The sequence below is a fragment of the Equus caballus genome, chromosome 31 (assembly GCF_041296265.1).
Source record: "Equus caballus isolate H_3958 breed thoroughbred chromosome 31, TB-T2T, whole genome shotgun sequence".
NCBI classification, from domain to species: domain Eukaryota; kingdom Metazoa; phylum Chordata; class Mammalia; order Perissodactyla; family Equidae; genus Equus; species Equus caballus.
Window position 1 is genome coordinate 15,969,285 of NC_091714.1, and position 15,383 is coordinate 15,984,667.

Sequence of the window (15,383 nt, forward strand, 5' to 3'; positions counted from 1 at the left end):
CACTGGGGTCCCTCCTACAGAGTGTTGGGCACTGATGCCCAAGTACTCAATGACAGCCAAACTTTGTAAAGCTAAATCTTTACATCTCAAAACCTGAAAACTCCTGCCACTGGCTGAGCTCCCGTGAAACTGAAGCTGCGGAGGCTGAGAGGACTGTGGATGATGGAGATCCTGTCCCTCCACCCGTGCACTCGCTTCTCTCCCTGGAATGATTTCCCATCGGGCCTGACACCTTCAAAGCCGGATGCCAGTCCAGATCAAGCCAGTGGCCATTTCACACACTTCCCTGTATGTGACCGGGTCTGGAGTGGTTGTTAACAGGTCGGAGAGCTAAGGGAAACAGAAGGTTAGGGTGATGCATCCCAGGAGTGTTAACAGATAAAGTGCCAATAATAAGAGCAAACTGAATTATAATAATGAAAGGGACTCTGAGGTCCATTTGCCCACAGCTGTGATTCGCAGCTGTTGGGGACCAGAGGCTCCCGTGTGATCAGGCTGAGGCACCCCCGAGAATGACTCAGCCTGGGCTCGTCCTGCTTCCCCAAGGAGACACCAGCAGGCTCAGCCTCACCATTGGGGAATGTTCTGGAGAGCTTCATGTCCTTTCTCAACTCTTAGGACTGAGTTTCATCATAAGCCTTTGAGCCATTCTCTGTGGCTCCTCTCTTTGAGTTTGTTAGTACTTCTTCATCATTTTTCCCCTTAAATCTCAATCACTCATTACAAAAACCTGAATTCAGGGGCCGGCCCCGAGGCGGAGGGGTTAAGTTCGCACTCTCTGCTTTGGCAGCCCAGGGTCTCGCGGGTTCGGATCCTGGGCGCGGACATGGCACCGCTCATCAGGCCATGCTGAGATGGCATCCCACATGCTACGACTAGAAAGACCCACAACTAAAATACACAACTAGGTACAGGGGGGATGTGGGGGGAAAAAGCAGGAAAAAAACCAATTCTGCATTCTGTCATGATAATAGTAATAGGAATAATAGCTTAACTGAGAGCACGCACTGTGTGTTAGCAGTGTATTAAGCACATTACACTTACAACACATTTTATCTCGAGACATTTATTGTGATTGTCATACCATGTGGAAACTGAGGCATTTTGAGCACACGTGACTTGCTGGAGTGACGCGGGCTCTGGCTCGGCCTCTGGTTCTGGGCCCGTCTGGCCATTTCCAGGCAGTCTGTGGTTACACTGTCATGTCAGCTGAGTTCTAAAGACTTTCAAAATTGGAGCTGTATGTTGGAAATAAATGTCATTACAATGACTTTAAATACAAGCCAATAAAAATAATGACTCTAGTAGTCAAAGATTGTCACACTAATAAACATCTTGATTTTTTCATTTTTTTGTGCTAAAATACATATAACTTAAGATTTACTATTCTAACCATTTTAAGCTCAGTTCAATGGCATTAACTACATTGACAATGTTGTGTAAACATCAGCACTAATTTCAAGCTTTTTCTTCACCCCAAAACAGAAACTCTGTACCCGTTAAGCAACAACCCCCAGCCCCTGTTAACTTGCAATCTATTTTTTATCTCTATGAATTTGCCTATTCTAGATATTTCATACAAGTGCAATCATACAATGTTTGTCCTGTTGTGTCTGGCTTATTTCACTCAGCATAATGTTTTCAACGTCCATCCATGTCGGAGCATTTGTCAGAATTTCATCCATTGTATGTGTATACCACAATTTGTTTATCCATTCTTCTGTTGATGGACACGAGTTGTTTCCACCTTGTGGCTTTTGTGAACAATGCTTCTACAAACACAGTGTGCGTATGTGTTTGAGTCCCTGTTTTCAATTCTTCGGGCGTATACCTAGGAGTGGAACTGCTGAGTCATATGGTAATTCTATATTTAACTTTAAGAGGAATTCTTTTTTGCTATGGAAATAAACAGGTTTAAAAAAGGAGATACAGAGCAATTTCATGGAGTAAATTTCATTGCTTTGCTTAAAAACCAAATCAAACAATCCCATTTGTGGTTTAGAATGGCAAGGCTATTCTTGACGACGTATTTTTAGTTTGATCACACAAAGATAAGAAGTAACTGGATTGTTATGAAAACTGTGTTAAAAATTCAGACAGTCCCGGGCAGGTGGAGCCGGAAGGAAGGGGGGCATTTCTAAGGCAGTGACTGGGGTGGAGGGTGAGGAGCAGGAAAAGTGGTTTCTGTCTGAAGTTACTCTTTGGCCACCAAAAGGTCACAAGTGAATCAGAGGAGACACAGTTTGGAGCCGCAGGTGATCTGCAGTTTGTGAAAGCAGAGTTGTTACGAAAACTCTGGGTTCCACCGCTGAAGGCATCGAAGAGGTGTCTTGGTGAAACCAGGATGGCCGACGGCTCCTTAAATCCCTCTGCTTCCTCGGGAACATCAGGTGGCAGCTTTGTTGCTGTTGCTTAGTTCAAAGCACTTTTTCTGCCTGTGAGGACTCCATGTGTGGGTGGCGGGTCCAGTCTCTGGGGAGGCAGGCCGGGGGTGGGCCAGGGGACACAGCTGTAACTTTGGAGATGCCCTCCTGGCCGTTCTGATGCCTTAATCTGTCCTGAATCGCTGTAACCAGGTCACGTTAAAACGGAAACACCTTAGCAAGCGGGTAAGAAAGTGACGCTGGATTAAATTCACTCATAAAGCACCCCAGTAAGTGCGTTTTCTCTCCAGTCCTTTACTAGGGCTGCCCTGAGAGGAGGAGGAGGAAGAGATTGTTCGAGAGTGGCTCTTTAAGGGGAAGGGGGCCGTGTCATCAATTCTCCAGGCCTGGCCCTCACCTTGGTCCTCCGTGGTGGGCATCACATCTAAACGGTGAGGCCTCTGTGGGGGCAGCTGGAACTTTCCTCAGGGGTCTGCTCCAGGTGTGGGTGGTTCCCTGCCCACCGAGGCCTTGGCCAGCATCTGCACTCACAGCTCCTGGCAACCTCGGTGGGGGGACCCCAGCGCAGGCAGGTACTTTCCAGGGCTTTCTGGGCCCTGGCTACTCTAACTCCCTTTTCTCATCACTCAGACACCAACATGTTACAGCATTCTGCCCCTCAGGTTTGCAAGTCTCAACCTGGTTACAGTGTTTAAGCAGATGGAAGAAGCCTTTAAGGAAAAAGTCCTATTCCTTAACTTTATAAATTATTTGCTCTGCATTCCTGTTGACCCCTGGACATGCGTCAGTCAAGGTGAGGTGGGCGTGTCCATCCTTCACTGTCATTTTCTACCCACCTCCAGGGAAAGTCTACACTCTTCCCAACGGCACCTGACCAAGGGGTTCTCTCTCTGTCCTATTTCCTGCTGTCATCTTGGGCCATTGTAATGTCCACGTTGATAATGAGTTGGTTAATTCATTCATTCAATGAAAAAATTATCAAGCAGCTATTAACATTGGCTACACAGCAGAGTTAGAATAAAATACAAAATGGAGGCCAGCCTTGAACATTCTCTGAACAGACAAAACCACTTGAGCCATGTAAGCGAGACTTAATTTAGTTAATCCTACAACTCTGGTGACATGAACTTGGGTTGCTTCTTATAAATGCCTCTGAAAATCATAAATGAAACTTAAACCGTTTCCCAAAATTGGCATAAAATAACCACGTTTGACCAATCCCATGTAATTAGGAAAAACATCTATCCTATAATCAATTATTGTAAAGAAGAAACAGCCTCCACATTTTCACTGTATAAGCTGCCCCATAACACACAGCTCTGAGCTTCATTCCACTGCTTGTTTGAAAGCTCCCAGTTCGTGAACTATTATTATGGGCACAATAAACTCCTACTAATTAGTATTTTATTGACTGGATGGTCTTAATTTTGCTATTCCTGGATTTTTTATGGTATGAATAGAAATAATACTGTTATTAGTAATAATAATAATTAGTAGTAATAGTAAGGAATCACCTGTTTGTTGTGCTTCACATTACAGTTGGGTACTTGCCTGCCTGCACTGAGTCCTTGCTCATCCTGGCTATGTCTGCCTCCAGCTGAGGCTCAGTACCATGCATAGGATAAGTACTTAACACTGAAACATGTTTCTAAATTTGGATCAAATACCCCATAAAAGTTGCTGTTTATCCCTCAGACACAAGGATTCAGAGATGATTCCGTAAGACCACAGAATTTTAAGCAAGATTATCCTAGAAATATCTGGGTGGAAATCTTACCAATTTTAATGTTAATTTCTCCATTTTGATCCCAATTCAGGTCTAGGACCTGTGGCAGGGCCGGTGATGTCTATGTGGAGTCGGTGTGGAACTGGCAGATTTGCACAGCGACAGCAAACCGCACTTCCATCCTTGATGTGGGAATGTAGGCCACTTGGTGGGGAGAAAGCTTTGCCTCCCGGGATACTTGCCCCAGTGAGCAGAGATTGGTGGCCACATAAGAGAGGGCACAAGCTCCATGTTAAAGGTCCTTTCTTCTTACACAGTCTCTCTGGCAGTTAAATAAATAGATCTCACTTTACTCACTCATTTCCTGTTCCTGTTATCTGGGTGGCTGTGAGCCTTCAGACTGTTCCTTATCTTCCCTGCAGGGCTGGTCTCCTCCTCTCCCCGTCCTCACGGGCAGTTGACCGGGCTTAGTCTGCGAACTGCCAGCCACAGTCGGGTGTCTGCACGGATGAGGGACATCTGTTCAAATCTCTGCTTCCACTTCCAAATCTGCTAAGAACCGAACTTTCCATGCTTAATTTCTCCTTTAGCAATGACCAATGTTGCCAGCTAATTTGGGGCCTTAATTCTCAGGTTACCTGCCAATTTCATTAAAGTTTGAACGGAGTTTCTTTTTTTCCATTACCTTCGCGTGTTTGACCCGGAACACCTGTGGTGGCGAATGGGGGCCGTTTTGGGGGACAACATCAATATTCTTTTACCTTAAAACCTGCTGTGTTCTAACTAGCTGCTTTGAACCCTCCAAATTTTTTAAAATAGAGGAATCCCAAACTACTTACCAGTTAGCATATTCTTGCTCCCAAATTGCCACTCACTATAGGAAAGTGGTGCTTTTAAGAAAATTTTTGCCCCAGCTCCCTGTGCAGAGAGGCGGGGCTGTCCTGGGGTGGAACGCTGCAGATGGAGTGTTATTTCCTTGCTGTGTCTCTTGGTTCCAGGAGGACCTCGAACATCTCATATATTGCGTATTTTCTTCTTTTCACGTTGGCCAGAGCTCCATCTGTCACTTTCCCCTCACTGAGCTCAGATTTGTCAGAAACCAGAGCCCACCACATATTTGTCTTTTTCTGCACAAGCTCAGCTCCTCACCACTCCCCCTTTCTCTCGGCCGAATCCCAGCCCTCCTCTTCCAGCCGGCTTCCGTCTCGCTGGCTGCTTCCACTTTAGTCCCAGCTAGCCCATCACTCGAGAACGACGGCCTCCCACCTTCCTTGGCTTCTCTCCTCCCCAATTATTTAGCACTTCAGTGGATTTTTCTGTTCGTCTGTAGTTTGTTGTGGATGTTTCTGTTTCTGTCACTTTTGTTTATACATATTTACAGTTAGTTCAATTGCCTGTTTTAATTGCGATCTAGGTGGCATCCATAACTTAAAAATAATTTACATTTGGCTTTGGAAAGCATTTCGGTACTCACAGTTGAGTTTAAGGGTGTCTCATATTCTGGGAATTCATATTTCAAACTCAATGGTGAAGCCACAGGATAAAATGCCTTGGGAGGAGCGGGGGAGTTATTCAGCAATTTTTCCCCTGGCCCCTGAAACATCCTTTGGCTCCCAACTCCATGATGAAGTTGGAAAACATCACTCCTCATGTAGTTGGCTTGTTCTGAACCCAGGAGAGCCTCCCCAGTTCCCTTCAGGGTGTCTGTCTCAGCTGCTTGTCTGGTACACATTGTCTCATGAAACGGGGGGCTGACCTGGAGAAAAATGATCAGGGCTCATGTAATTATCTGAGAAAGAATTCCTTAATTGTAAGACTTTGCCAAACGAACGTGTATTAAGTTGGTCTTCTCGTCAGCGCACACACAAATGTAACGGGTCTGATTGTTTTGAAAAATTGCCTTCGCAATCCTTATTGTAAAATATGTAAGCAACATGATGTATGACGGAGAGTATTAACTGGTTTTAAACTAGCAGGGTCCTTTCACATAAATAGAGATGCCCACACAGGGTTGGGTAAACAGATGACATTCACAGTGCTGCGCTGGGCAAAGGTTTGCAGCTTTGGCCACACCACGAGAAATATTTAAGTTTAGCTGATTTGTTACAGAAACACCAACCTCAGACTCAGTCTGAGCAATCACATGGCTGTCCTCTGAGCTCTGCCCTCCCGACATGGACAGGGCGCGGGCTGTTTTCAGAACAAATCTGCCTTTAGTCTCATCCTAACTGTGGGATGAGATATGATTGACAGCGTATCTGAAAATTGGTATTTTTAAAGCATTTCTGGTGACTAAACTACAAACCCAGGATGCTAAAGAGACAGGAAGGCTTGCTGCTGAGTGTGATTTTATAAAAATGAACTCAAAGCACGGCTATAACCCGTCTGGGCCGGCCTCATGCTATTTGCAGGCCTCCTGCCAGCCCCGGCCCCGCCCTCCAGGATGCTCGCAATGGCTTCTGGGATCATTTCACCGGCCCTGCCCTAGTCTTCCTCACCTTCTTTAATCCACCGAGCCTAGCGTGAGGTCTTGCCTGGCTCAGCAGTCAACCCATCCTGGATGGTTAGACAAGATTGTGGGGTGGGAGATCCTGAACTTGATTGACCCCATACATTCATTGTCCCTTGCGCTTTCCTAAGAGGTCTGTGGTTGCTGAGATGCATAGGACTAACTCAGGAGGCCTGGGGCCATAGAGAAGCCATAGTGGAGGAAGGCAGGGGAGATACCCATGAGAAAACATGTAATTCCTTTGGCTCTGAAGAGGTATCAGGTATTGACAGGGCTGTACTGGTGATGTATAACTTGCAGGTGGAGCCACAATGGGCCAGAGATTGACTTCCACAAATGTTTACTCATTCTTCTTCTTTTAGAGTTATGCTTTTTTGGTGAGGAAGATTGGCCCTGAGCTAACATCTGTGGCTGATTTTCCTTTTTTGCCCCAAAGCCCCAGTACATAGTTGTATATCCTAGTTGTAACTCCTTCTAGTTCTTCTGTGTGGGATGCCACCATAGCACGGTTTGGTGAGCAGTGTGTAGGTCCACACCCAGGACCTGAACTGGTGAACCTCAGGCCGCCAAAGCAGAGCTCGAGAACTTAACCACTATGCCACCAGGCCAGCCCCTACTCATTCTTTTAAGAGGTATTTATTTAGCATCTTCTATGTGTTAAGCATTTTGCTAGGCACAATGGTGATACAAAAATGGAGTTTCGATTAATTCTTACATATTAATTTTAACTAACAAAACTTTAGTATGCAGGAGAATTATTTATTTATTTATTTAATTTTTTAAATTTTTATTTATTCTTTTGAGTAAGATTAGCCCTGAGCTAACTGTTGCCAATCCTCCTCTTTTGTTTCCGAGGAAGCCTGGCCCTGAGCTAACATCCGTGCCCATCCTCCTCCACTTTATACGTGGGACGCCTACCACAGCCTGGTGTGCCAAGTGGTGCCATGTCCGCACCCGGGATCCGGGCCTGCGAACCCCGGGCCGCCGAGAAGTGGAACATGTGCACTTAACTGCTGCGCCACCGGGCCGGCCCTGCAGGAGAATAATTTAGTGAACTTGTTAAAATGCTGATGCCCAGGGTCGACTGCACAGAGTCCGTTTTATTAGGTCTAAATGGAGACGGAAACTGCATTTCTAACAAGCATCTCAGGTAATTCTAGTGCAGATGGTCCTAGGATCAGTTAAAAACAAAAAGCTTGTGAGTAAAACTAGCTTAAATGCTTGGGAGTCTGCTATTAATTGCCCAGAGACGACTGCTGTGTTCACCCAGCTCATGTGGATTTAGCTTACCTTGAATACACTGACGCGGCCAGTCATGAAAAGCGTCCATTGTAGCTGAAACAGCACACCCAGGGCCTCGGACTCAGGAAAGAAATGCTGGGTTAGGTGGCCACACTTTGGGGCCGGGGAGAATCCCCAAGCCCAGAGCTTAAGCGGCACAAAGGCATGAGCACTAGATGATGCAGGAAGGTGACTCACACTGATGAGGCTGAGATCAAGGAGGGTGGACAGTGAGGAATTCCACTCTTTTTTGTCTCATGTTGAAGCTTCAACTACATGGCCCTCCTCCATTTTTGTGAAGTACTTTCCCCATCCTTTTTGCTTCATGACATCCACCTTCTGTCCTAGAATCAACCCTCTCACCGAGACCTGAAGGCAGGTCAGTCGTCATCTGTAAGAACGGCTCTTTGGCCAATCCCCTGCATCTACAGTTATTTTAATGCACGTTCAGAACATGAGGCATCGGCAGGTAACATCCCACAAACAGCTGCCAAGCAGGGGGACTCTGGCCTTTCATGAAGGGTTGCTGGCTATTCAGCTCTGTCCCACCTCCAATGACCAATGGTGTCTGCCCAGAGTGTGGACACTGGCTTGCTCGTAGGAAATGTATGGGCTCTAGCAGACATGTTGCCTATCTCTTGAATGGATAAAGGCTTGAAAGCAAAGCAAATCTCCTAATTGACCAACAGCTAAATCTGAAAATGATGGCTTCCCTTGAAGAGTGGTTCTCAAAGTGTGACCTGGGGTCTGCGGGGCATCCACCGGGACATGACATAGGCCATGAAATCTGCCCCATGAATTTGAAACTTTTGGTACTTCTGTATCTCAATATTTTCTCATGACATGAAATAAAACGTTTTGCTTATGAAATTCTCCGTTGGTTTATGCTCTGAGACTAATTCTCTGACACCAACTGGGTGACCTACAGCTGTTCAATTCAGTTCTGACATCACTACGTGGAGTTAGTGCAGACTCCACCCCTTAAAGGGCCAGGTCCCCAGTTAGACTGCCCCCACTTCTAACGCCAGCTGCAAGCGGGCTGCCACGTGCTGGATGAATGGATGAATGCATTCACTCAGAAAATACCTAGGGATCAACTCCCTTCCAGTCCACTAGTCTGTGGGTTGGGGATACAGTGAACACCCCAACATGTTCCCTTAGGTCATGGAACTTGACCGTTTCTTCTTAAAACATTCTGCTTTACACCTGGTAGTGGCCCAATACATTTGTAGAATGAATGAATGAACAAATTAATGAATTAAAAAATAAGTTTATTCAACAGTGGTAAGATCCCTTGCCAGGAAAATCATATAGTAACACCTGAAATTTTGCAGAAATGGCATTACTGGTTACCCTGAGCCTATAGGCCCAGAACTAGGATGCAAGCTGAGGCCCTCGTTGGGGGGGACAAGGTCAGGTGGGGACTTGGTTGCCAGAGGCAACATCTAAAGCTACGTGGGGAAGTCTGGCCCCAGATTAGGGCACGAGTGGGGAGCTCAGGAGCTGGCTTAGGGGGTGGGGCTGCTCACCAAGCTGTACATTGACACAGCACTCTACAGTTTCCAGAGCTTTTATATTGTCTGAGTTGGGCTCGGGAGGGCTCCAGTGACAGGAGCTGCCAGTGCTGGTCCCAGAACAAGTCTCAGATACAGACCAGGACCCTGGGGCAGGGACCCTCTGGGATGGCCTGGAGCCGAGATGTGGATGGCATTGGCATCCCAGAGCAGCAGGGTGCTGCCACAGACCTGGGACGTAGGTCGTTAGAATTTTATCTGGTCCAGGGGTCAGAAGGTTTTTGTATAATCTTTAACAGTCTGGTGAAGTCTGTGCAATCCTTCTCAGAATAATGTTTTTAAATGCGTAAGCTAAACCATGTATGATTATAAAGCAGCCAATGACGTGAAATGCAATTAAAATATTGAAAAGGTAATCATATTTGGTTACAGCAATTTATGTGCCTCTCTATTTACTCATGAAATAACAAGGATAGTGGCAGATCTAATAACTATCATAATTTTGAGGTAGTGATAAGCATAAATGCCACTGCAAATATCTGCAGAAACTGTAATGTAATATTAAAATATCAGTGACTTCTCTTGGCGACAGACACAGGTTCTGTTAATACTGCTGTGGTTTGTTGCCGATGTTCATAATTGAAGGAAATGCTACATCACAGTTAGAGGTTAGTGAAAACAAAGAAGTAATTTTTTCCCATCCAAGCTCATGGACTCCTGAATTCTAGTCCATTCGTCCTTGTTTACAGTGGAGCTGTAAAGAGCCTTTTTGAGGTCTCTGTCTGCAGCTGCATTAGCGTTTGAGAAACCATGAAGATCTGTTTACTAACCAACTGCTCTGCCACCACGCCCAACACTTCCAGTGGGTATGGACTGCAGGTGTGTACCACATGCTATAAAAATGAACTTATTTTTACTCCCTTGTACACATACGTCTATACAAAAGCGATGGACAAATATGTAGATTTTTCTGGAATAAATCAGCTTCATACACCATCTTATTTATGGGCACATGTAAATTATGATAAAAAGCAAACCCCGGCTAATGTCAGAGCAGAGGACTCTCTTAAATGTCTATTTGGAAGAAGACTCATGTATTGCTTTAATGGAGTCCACACATTCTAGTTAAACAAACTAACCATGAAATAGAGGAGGAAAAGGGACAGTCATGAACGGATTGGCTAGCTGCTCTGCTGCAACGTTCCTGGGACCCCATACATCGCTCCCCTGTTATCAGTCAGTCCCTAGAGTGTGTTCCTGTGGGAGCTTTCAGAGACTCTTCTGGTCCGGGTCCTAACCTTTGCAGGTGTTGCGACCACAGGACTGCGAGCAGAGAGGGAACAAGATGGCGTCTGTGTGCTGCAATGGGTCACTGGGGCCCTCACCAAGTCTGGTCTGTTAGTGGTTTCTTACCCTTCAATTACAGAGGCAGAGAGAAATCAGAATCCATGCTTCTCGGGAAGATTCTGACTTAAACCCCCCATGCCAAAGGTTATGTGAATTTTTTTCTCATGCCTTGGCCTCAGAAGGGACGGTAGCTAACTAGCTCCTCCCTAAAATTACACCTTCTCCTCTCTGTGAACGCCTTGAGTGTCATGAGTTGATAAGTCCATTAATTCACGTGCCAAAGACCCCTCCTGTCAGCGGAGACCGCTGTCACTCAGCAGGAGTGTGTTCTGGCAGGGTTAGGAATCCATCAGAGCACGAGTCATGACCTCAGAGGAGTTAAGATGAGCCCACACGATGGGAAAGTTTAGAGCTCCCAGCAACACCTGGATTACAGGTCCTTCAGTGTGAGCGTTGGAAAGCTCTCCCACATCTGTGTTTAGGATGCTTTTTTTTTTCTTTTTGCTGAATTGTTGAGTTGCCTGATGAAAGCAGGTAAGGAAGGAAATTCCTGGCCTAAAGCCCTTGGAATACAGGTTTCTAAAATATTTTTTTTTCTAAGACCTTTTCAAAAATAGACAATGAAACATTTGGAGCCAGCCTGGTGGTGCAGGGGTTAGGGTCACGCGCTCTGCTTCGGCAGCCTGGGGTTCTCAGGTTCAGATCCCGGATGCAGACCTACACACTGCTCATCAAGCCATGCTGTGGTGGCGTCCCACATACAAAATAGAGGAAGACTGGCACGGATGTTAGCTCAGCGACAATCTTCTCCACCAAATAAATAAATACATACAGACAACAAAACTTTAAATGGCAGAGGAAAAGAAAACTCAAATAGCAAAAGGCAACTGCTTAAAAATCAATTCACCAGAAAGACTGCTGACTGAGTGCATTACAGAGAGAACAGATTTACTGTGAACCCTTATAATCTTCAACTAGATTTATGTATCGAAGATACTAGGCTCATTGTGTATTTGGAGAGGTTTACTCCCAAATGAAGGGCAGGCACGGGGGAGGACGGGGACTTCAGAAACACCAAGTGAGATTATTCTTGGGACTGGCAGTCTTTGCGTGGGGAGGTCTTTAGTTATTAAACAGTGTTTTGGAACAAATTAAACTGTGCATAAAGATACATTATGGGCAGAGCAACTAATGAGCAGGCTTACTGAAGGATGCAGGACAGGGTATGCAGGAAAGATCCGATGGCCAGGACTCCTGCAGGATGTGCCTGGGGGCCATTTCAGATATTTATGGTGACTATTTTACTTACACTGCTTAAAGGACAATTCCTTCTTGTTTGTTCCTGAATCCTTGGTTTTGTCTTAACTTTTATATAATTTTATATTATTGTAGGAAAAAAAATGGAGACAGAAAAGGGTCAGGAACTCCCAGGAGGGGGGAACAGGCCTTAGAACATTCTTTACTACACATTAAGGGTTGGACAAATGGAAAAACATGTGCCAAACACCTGACCTTTAAGAGTCACTTTTCTTTGCCTCTGGGTCTTCAAAAGCTTAATGGCCACTGAGATTCATTCTTCCGTGGAAGAACCTAACACAAACCCATTAGTTTTTAGGTAAGTGATGTCAACTTTGCTGGCACTGAAAGATAGTTCTGGATATAAAATGCACTTTGTTCCAAAGGATATTACAAATCTTCGACAATCAGAAGATGGTTCCCGTGTGTCCAACACGTGGTTCTGGCATATCTGAGCCACAAAACAACGCTGTGAGGTAGGTATAATGATTACCCTGATTTCACAATTGACCAGATATTTCTGTGTGTGTGTGATTCTTTTCGTGCTATGTTTATAAAGCTCTGGTCGCATTCACAATTTTCCAGGAAATCGGTGTTGGGTAACAGCCCTGACATGAACGGTTAGCTCCAGAGAGCAGAGTTTTATCTGGCGCTGAAAACTTGCCGGTTGGTTTTCTAGATACATGTTTATTTTCAGTTCAAAGTCAAAATAGAAAACTCCAGAGTGGAAAATGTTACCTTTTCGTTCACACTCTTTTAATCCCGCAGCCCCCATAAAATAAACATTCTAAAGTGTAAGCAGGGGGAAATAATGTAAACTCTGCAGAAACAGAAAATAAATTAGTCTCCTCCAAACTTGGTGGAGGTCCTTTTACTGAATACTAGACTCTGCTGTGAACAGGATTCGTCTTGAAGGAAGAATAAATCTTTGGCCTGTTTCACCATTTCTCCAGCATTGCGTAACAAGCATATTTCAAATTCACTTTCTTCTCCAGCTGCAGCCAAAGGGAAGGAGCAGTTTGCCTTTCAGGAGCCTGAAAACAGAAAAAAAGGATTCAGTGGTTTAAGGACAGCTTTTGCCTGTGGTGTTAAACTGTCAATTTATTATAGCTCTAAAGTTGGAGACTAAAAGAAAATCCAAGAGCAGATGAAGATGCTCTTCACAGGGCTGGGGGGTCACTGTCTGGGAGCTTTTTACGCAGAAGCAGCGGACAATACGCCTCTGCCGCACTCCGTGACCAGGTTGGCACGGACACGGCAGGCAGCGCTCTGAACCTCCTGAAAGATCAAGCAGAAATTCCATGACTTCCCAATCTGGGATCGACAGTCTCCAGGATCCCGTCGACTGAGAGCGCTCAGGACTTTAGGTTAGGAATCCTATCGCCTTGAATTTCAGTTTCTCTTTTAAGGTGGGCACAGAAAATGAGGTCTGAAAAACGCATTTAGAACAAATGAGTCAGTAGGCCTGGAACTTCGCATTATTGTTAAAGCTTTGTTGCCATCGCTCAAAGAAAGTTGACTCTGCCGCTGTTGAATCTTGCAATCTTTTAGAAAGAAAAGTGATCAAACTACATTTTAAGAAGGAGAAATGAGCCAGCCCAGCGGCGTAGTGGTTAAATTTGCATGCTCCCCTCTGACAGCCCAGGGTTTGCTGGTTTGGATCCCAGGCACAGACCAACACACCGCTCATCAGGTCATGCTGTGGTAGCATCCCATACACAAAATAGAGGAAGACTGGCACAGATGTTAGCACAGTGACAAGCTTCCTCAAGCAAAAAGAGGGAGATTGGCAACAGATGTTAGCTCAGGGCCAATCTTCCTCACCAAATAAAAATAAAAATAAAAATAAAATAAAAAGAAGACACAAACAACGTGTCTTTCAGAACCTCCAGAAAAAATGTGTTCACTGCTCCAGAAGAAATGTAAATGCAAGTATTTGGCCTCTAATATGAATTTATACACGGAAGAATTTATCTACTGGGCCAAGAGTTCACACCTGGCTGCAATACAGCGAGTCGGCCTCCCACAGATGGGTTAGGGGTCTGGAGCCAGAAAGGATGCTTGATTAGCTTCAGAACAGAAGACAGGGCTGAAGACAGGGACCCAGGAGACTATGACTTCCTCCCTGGAGTCTGATTCAAGTCAGGGAAGTAAACAGAAAACAGAAGCATGGCAAGCAAAATAAACATCAACACAAAGGAAATATTTTAGATGTTAGGAAGGAAGGTTTGCCTGGTGCCCCTGCACTCAGAGACACGGCCAGCCTCACTTCAGTGGCTCTGGTGACCCTAGACATGAGGCTCGGTGAGTCCTGGGGAGGGATGGGGGACTGGGGGGGAAGAGGGTGGAGGCAACCTGAGGCACAGCTGGAACAAGGCCTTCGAAGCTCCAGCGGTGGGTGGGGGAAGACCAGCTGATTCACCATGTTACCTTTTATCTAATGTTTTGTGTTTAAAGGGGTTTAGAATCTTGTGGTTCCATATTTTAAGAAAATTCGCTGGGTTGGCAAAAGTGTACAAAGTCTGATTATAGATTAAAAAAGTCAGAAAAGCAATAGCTAAGGTGAGAACATAAAAATAAATCAGTTGTTTATTATTTATTCAGTGGAAAGAAGTCTATGAAGATAGACCATATAAAACATTCTATCTCGGTTTGGGAATAATAATAAGTCAGAGTGCCCAGAAAAAGTTTCTTTAAGAGAGAATTAAACATTTGCCAACTGTTAAGCTTCAAAACATTCCATTTTAGAGAGAGGAGATTTAATTATCACCATCTTTTAGATGTCAACAAGATGCTAAATATGTCATCTTTAGATTTAACAATCACAGAGCCAGCCCTGGTGGCCTAGTGGTTAAGTTTGGCATGCTGTGCTGTGGCGGCCGGGGTTTGGTTCCTGGGTGCAGACCTACACCACTCAGCTGTCAGTGGCCATGCCGTGGTGGTGGCTCACAGACAAAATAGAGGAAGATTGGCAGTGGATGTTAGCTCAGGGCCAATCTTCCTCAGCCAAAAAAAAAAAAAAAAACAAAAGAAGAAGAAGATTTAATGATCACAATCTTTTATTTAAGTGGCTTGGGCTTCCAGCTTATTTTGGCTCTTGCCTGGAGGAGGGAAAAGAAGAGGGGCTTGTTTTACTCCAAGGATGGCTCAGGGTGATGAACAGAGGAGCTATTCTTGAAGCACAATGGTGCTGAGCAATTTTTGAGCTGCTCCTTGAAAAGATCGAGTTTCAAGACTTTGGTCCCAAGGGAACCACAAAACCCTGTGGTTTGCAACTTGGGATGACAGCCCTGACAACAGAAGGGCTGCAGGCGGCAGTGATACCC

At 45.2% G+C, this 15,383-nt stretch overlaps 1 protein-coding gene and 1 long non-coding RNA gene across 4 annotated transcripts in view; both read right to left on the reverse strand.

Moving 5' to 3' along the window:
* Positions 1-1,050: 1,050 nt before the first annotated feature.
* On the reverse strand, positions 1,051-5,297 carry LOC138921677 (uncharacterized). The gene is made up of 3 exons (XR_011434459.1): positions 4,950-5,297; positions 4,468-4,610; positions 1,051-1,238 (listed from the first exon to the last, which is right to left on the reverse strand). It is a non-coding gene; the product is annotated as an uncharacterized lncRNA (long non-coding RNA).
* A 7,427-nt stretch (positions 5,298-12,724) lies between these two features.
* Positions 12,725-15,383, reverse strand: part of MTHFD1L (methylenetetrahydrofolate dehydrogenase (NADP+ dependent) 1 like) — a 191,436-nt gene continuing 188,777 nt past the window's right edge. For all 3 annotated transcript variants that reach the window (XM_023633058.2, XM_023633056.2, XM_070256470.1), the window contains exon 28: positions 12,725-13,091. The gene's annotated coding sequence lies outside the window, so the exon portion shown is untranslated. The remainder of the gene's footprint in view (positions 13,092-15,383) is intronic.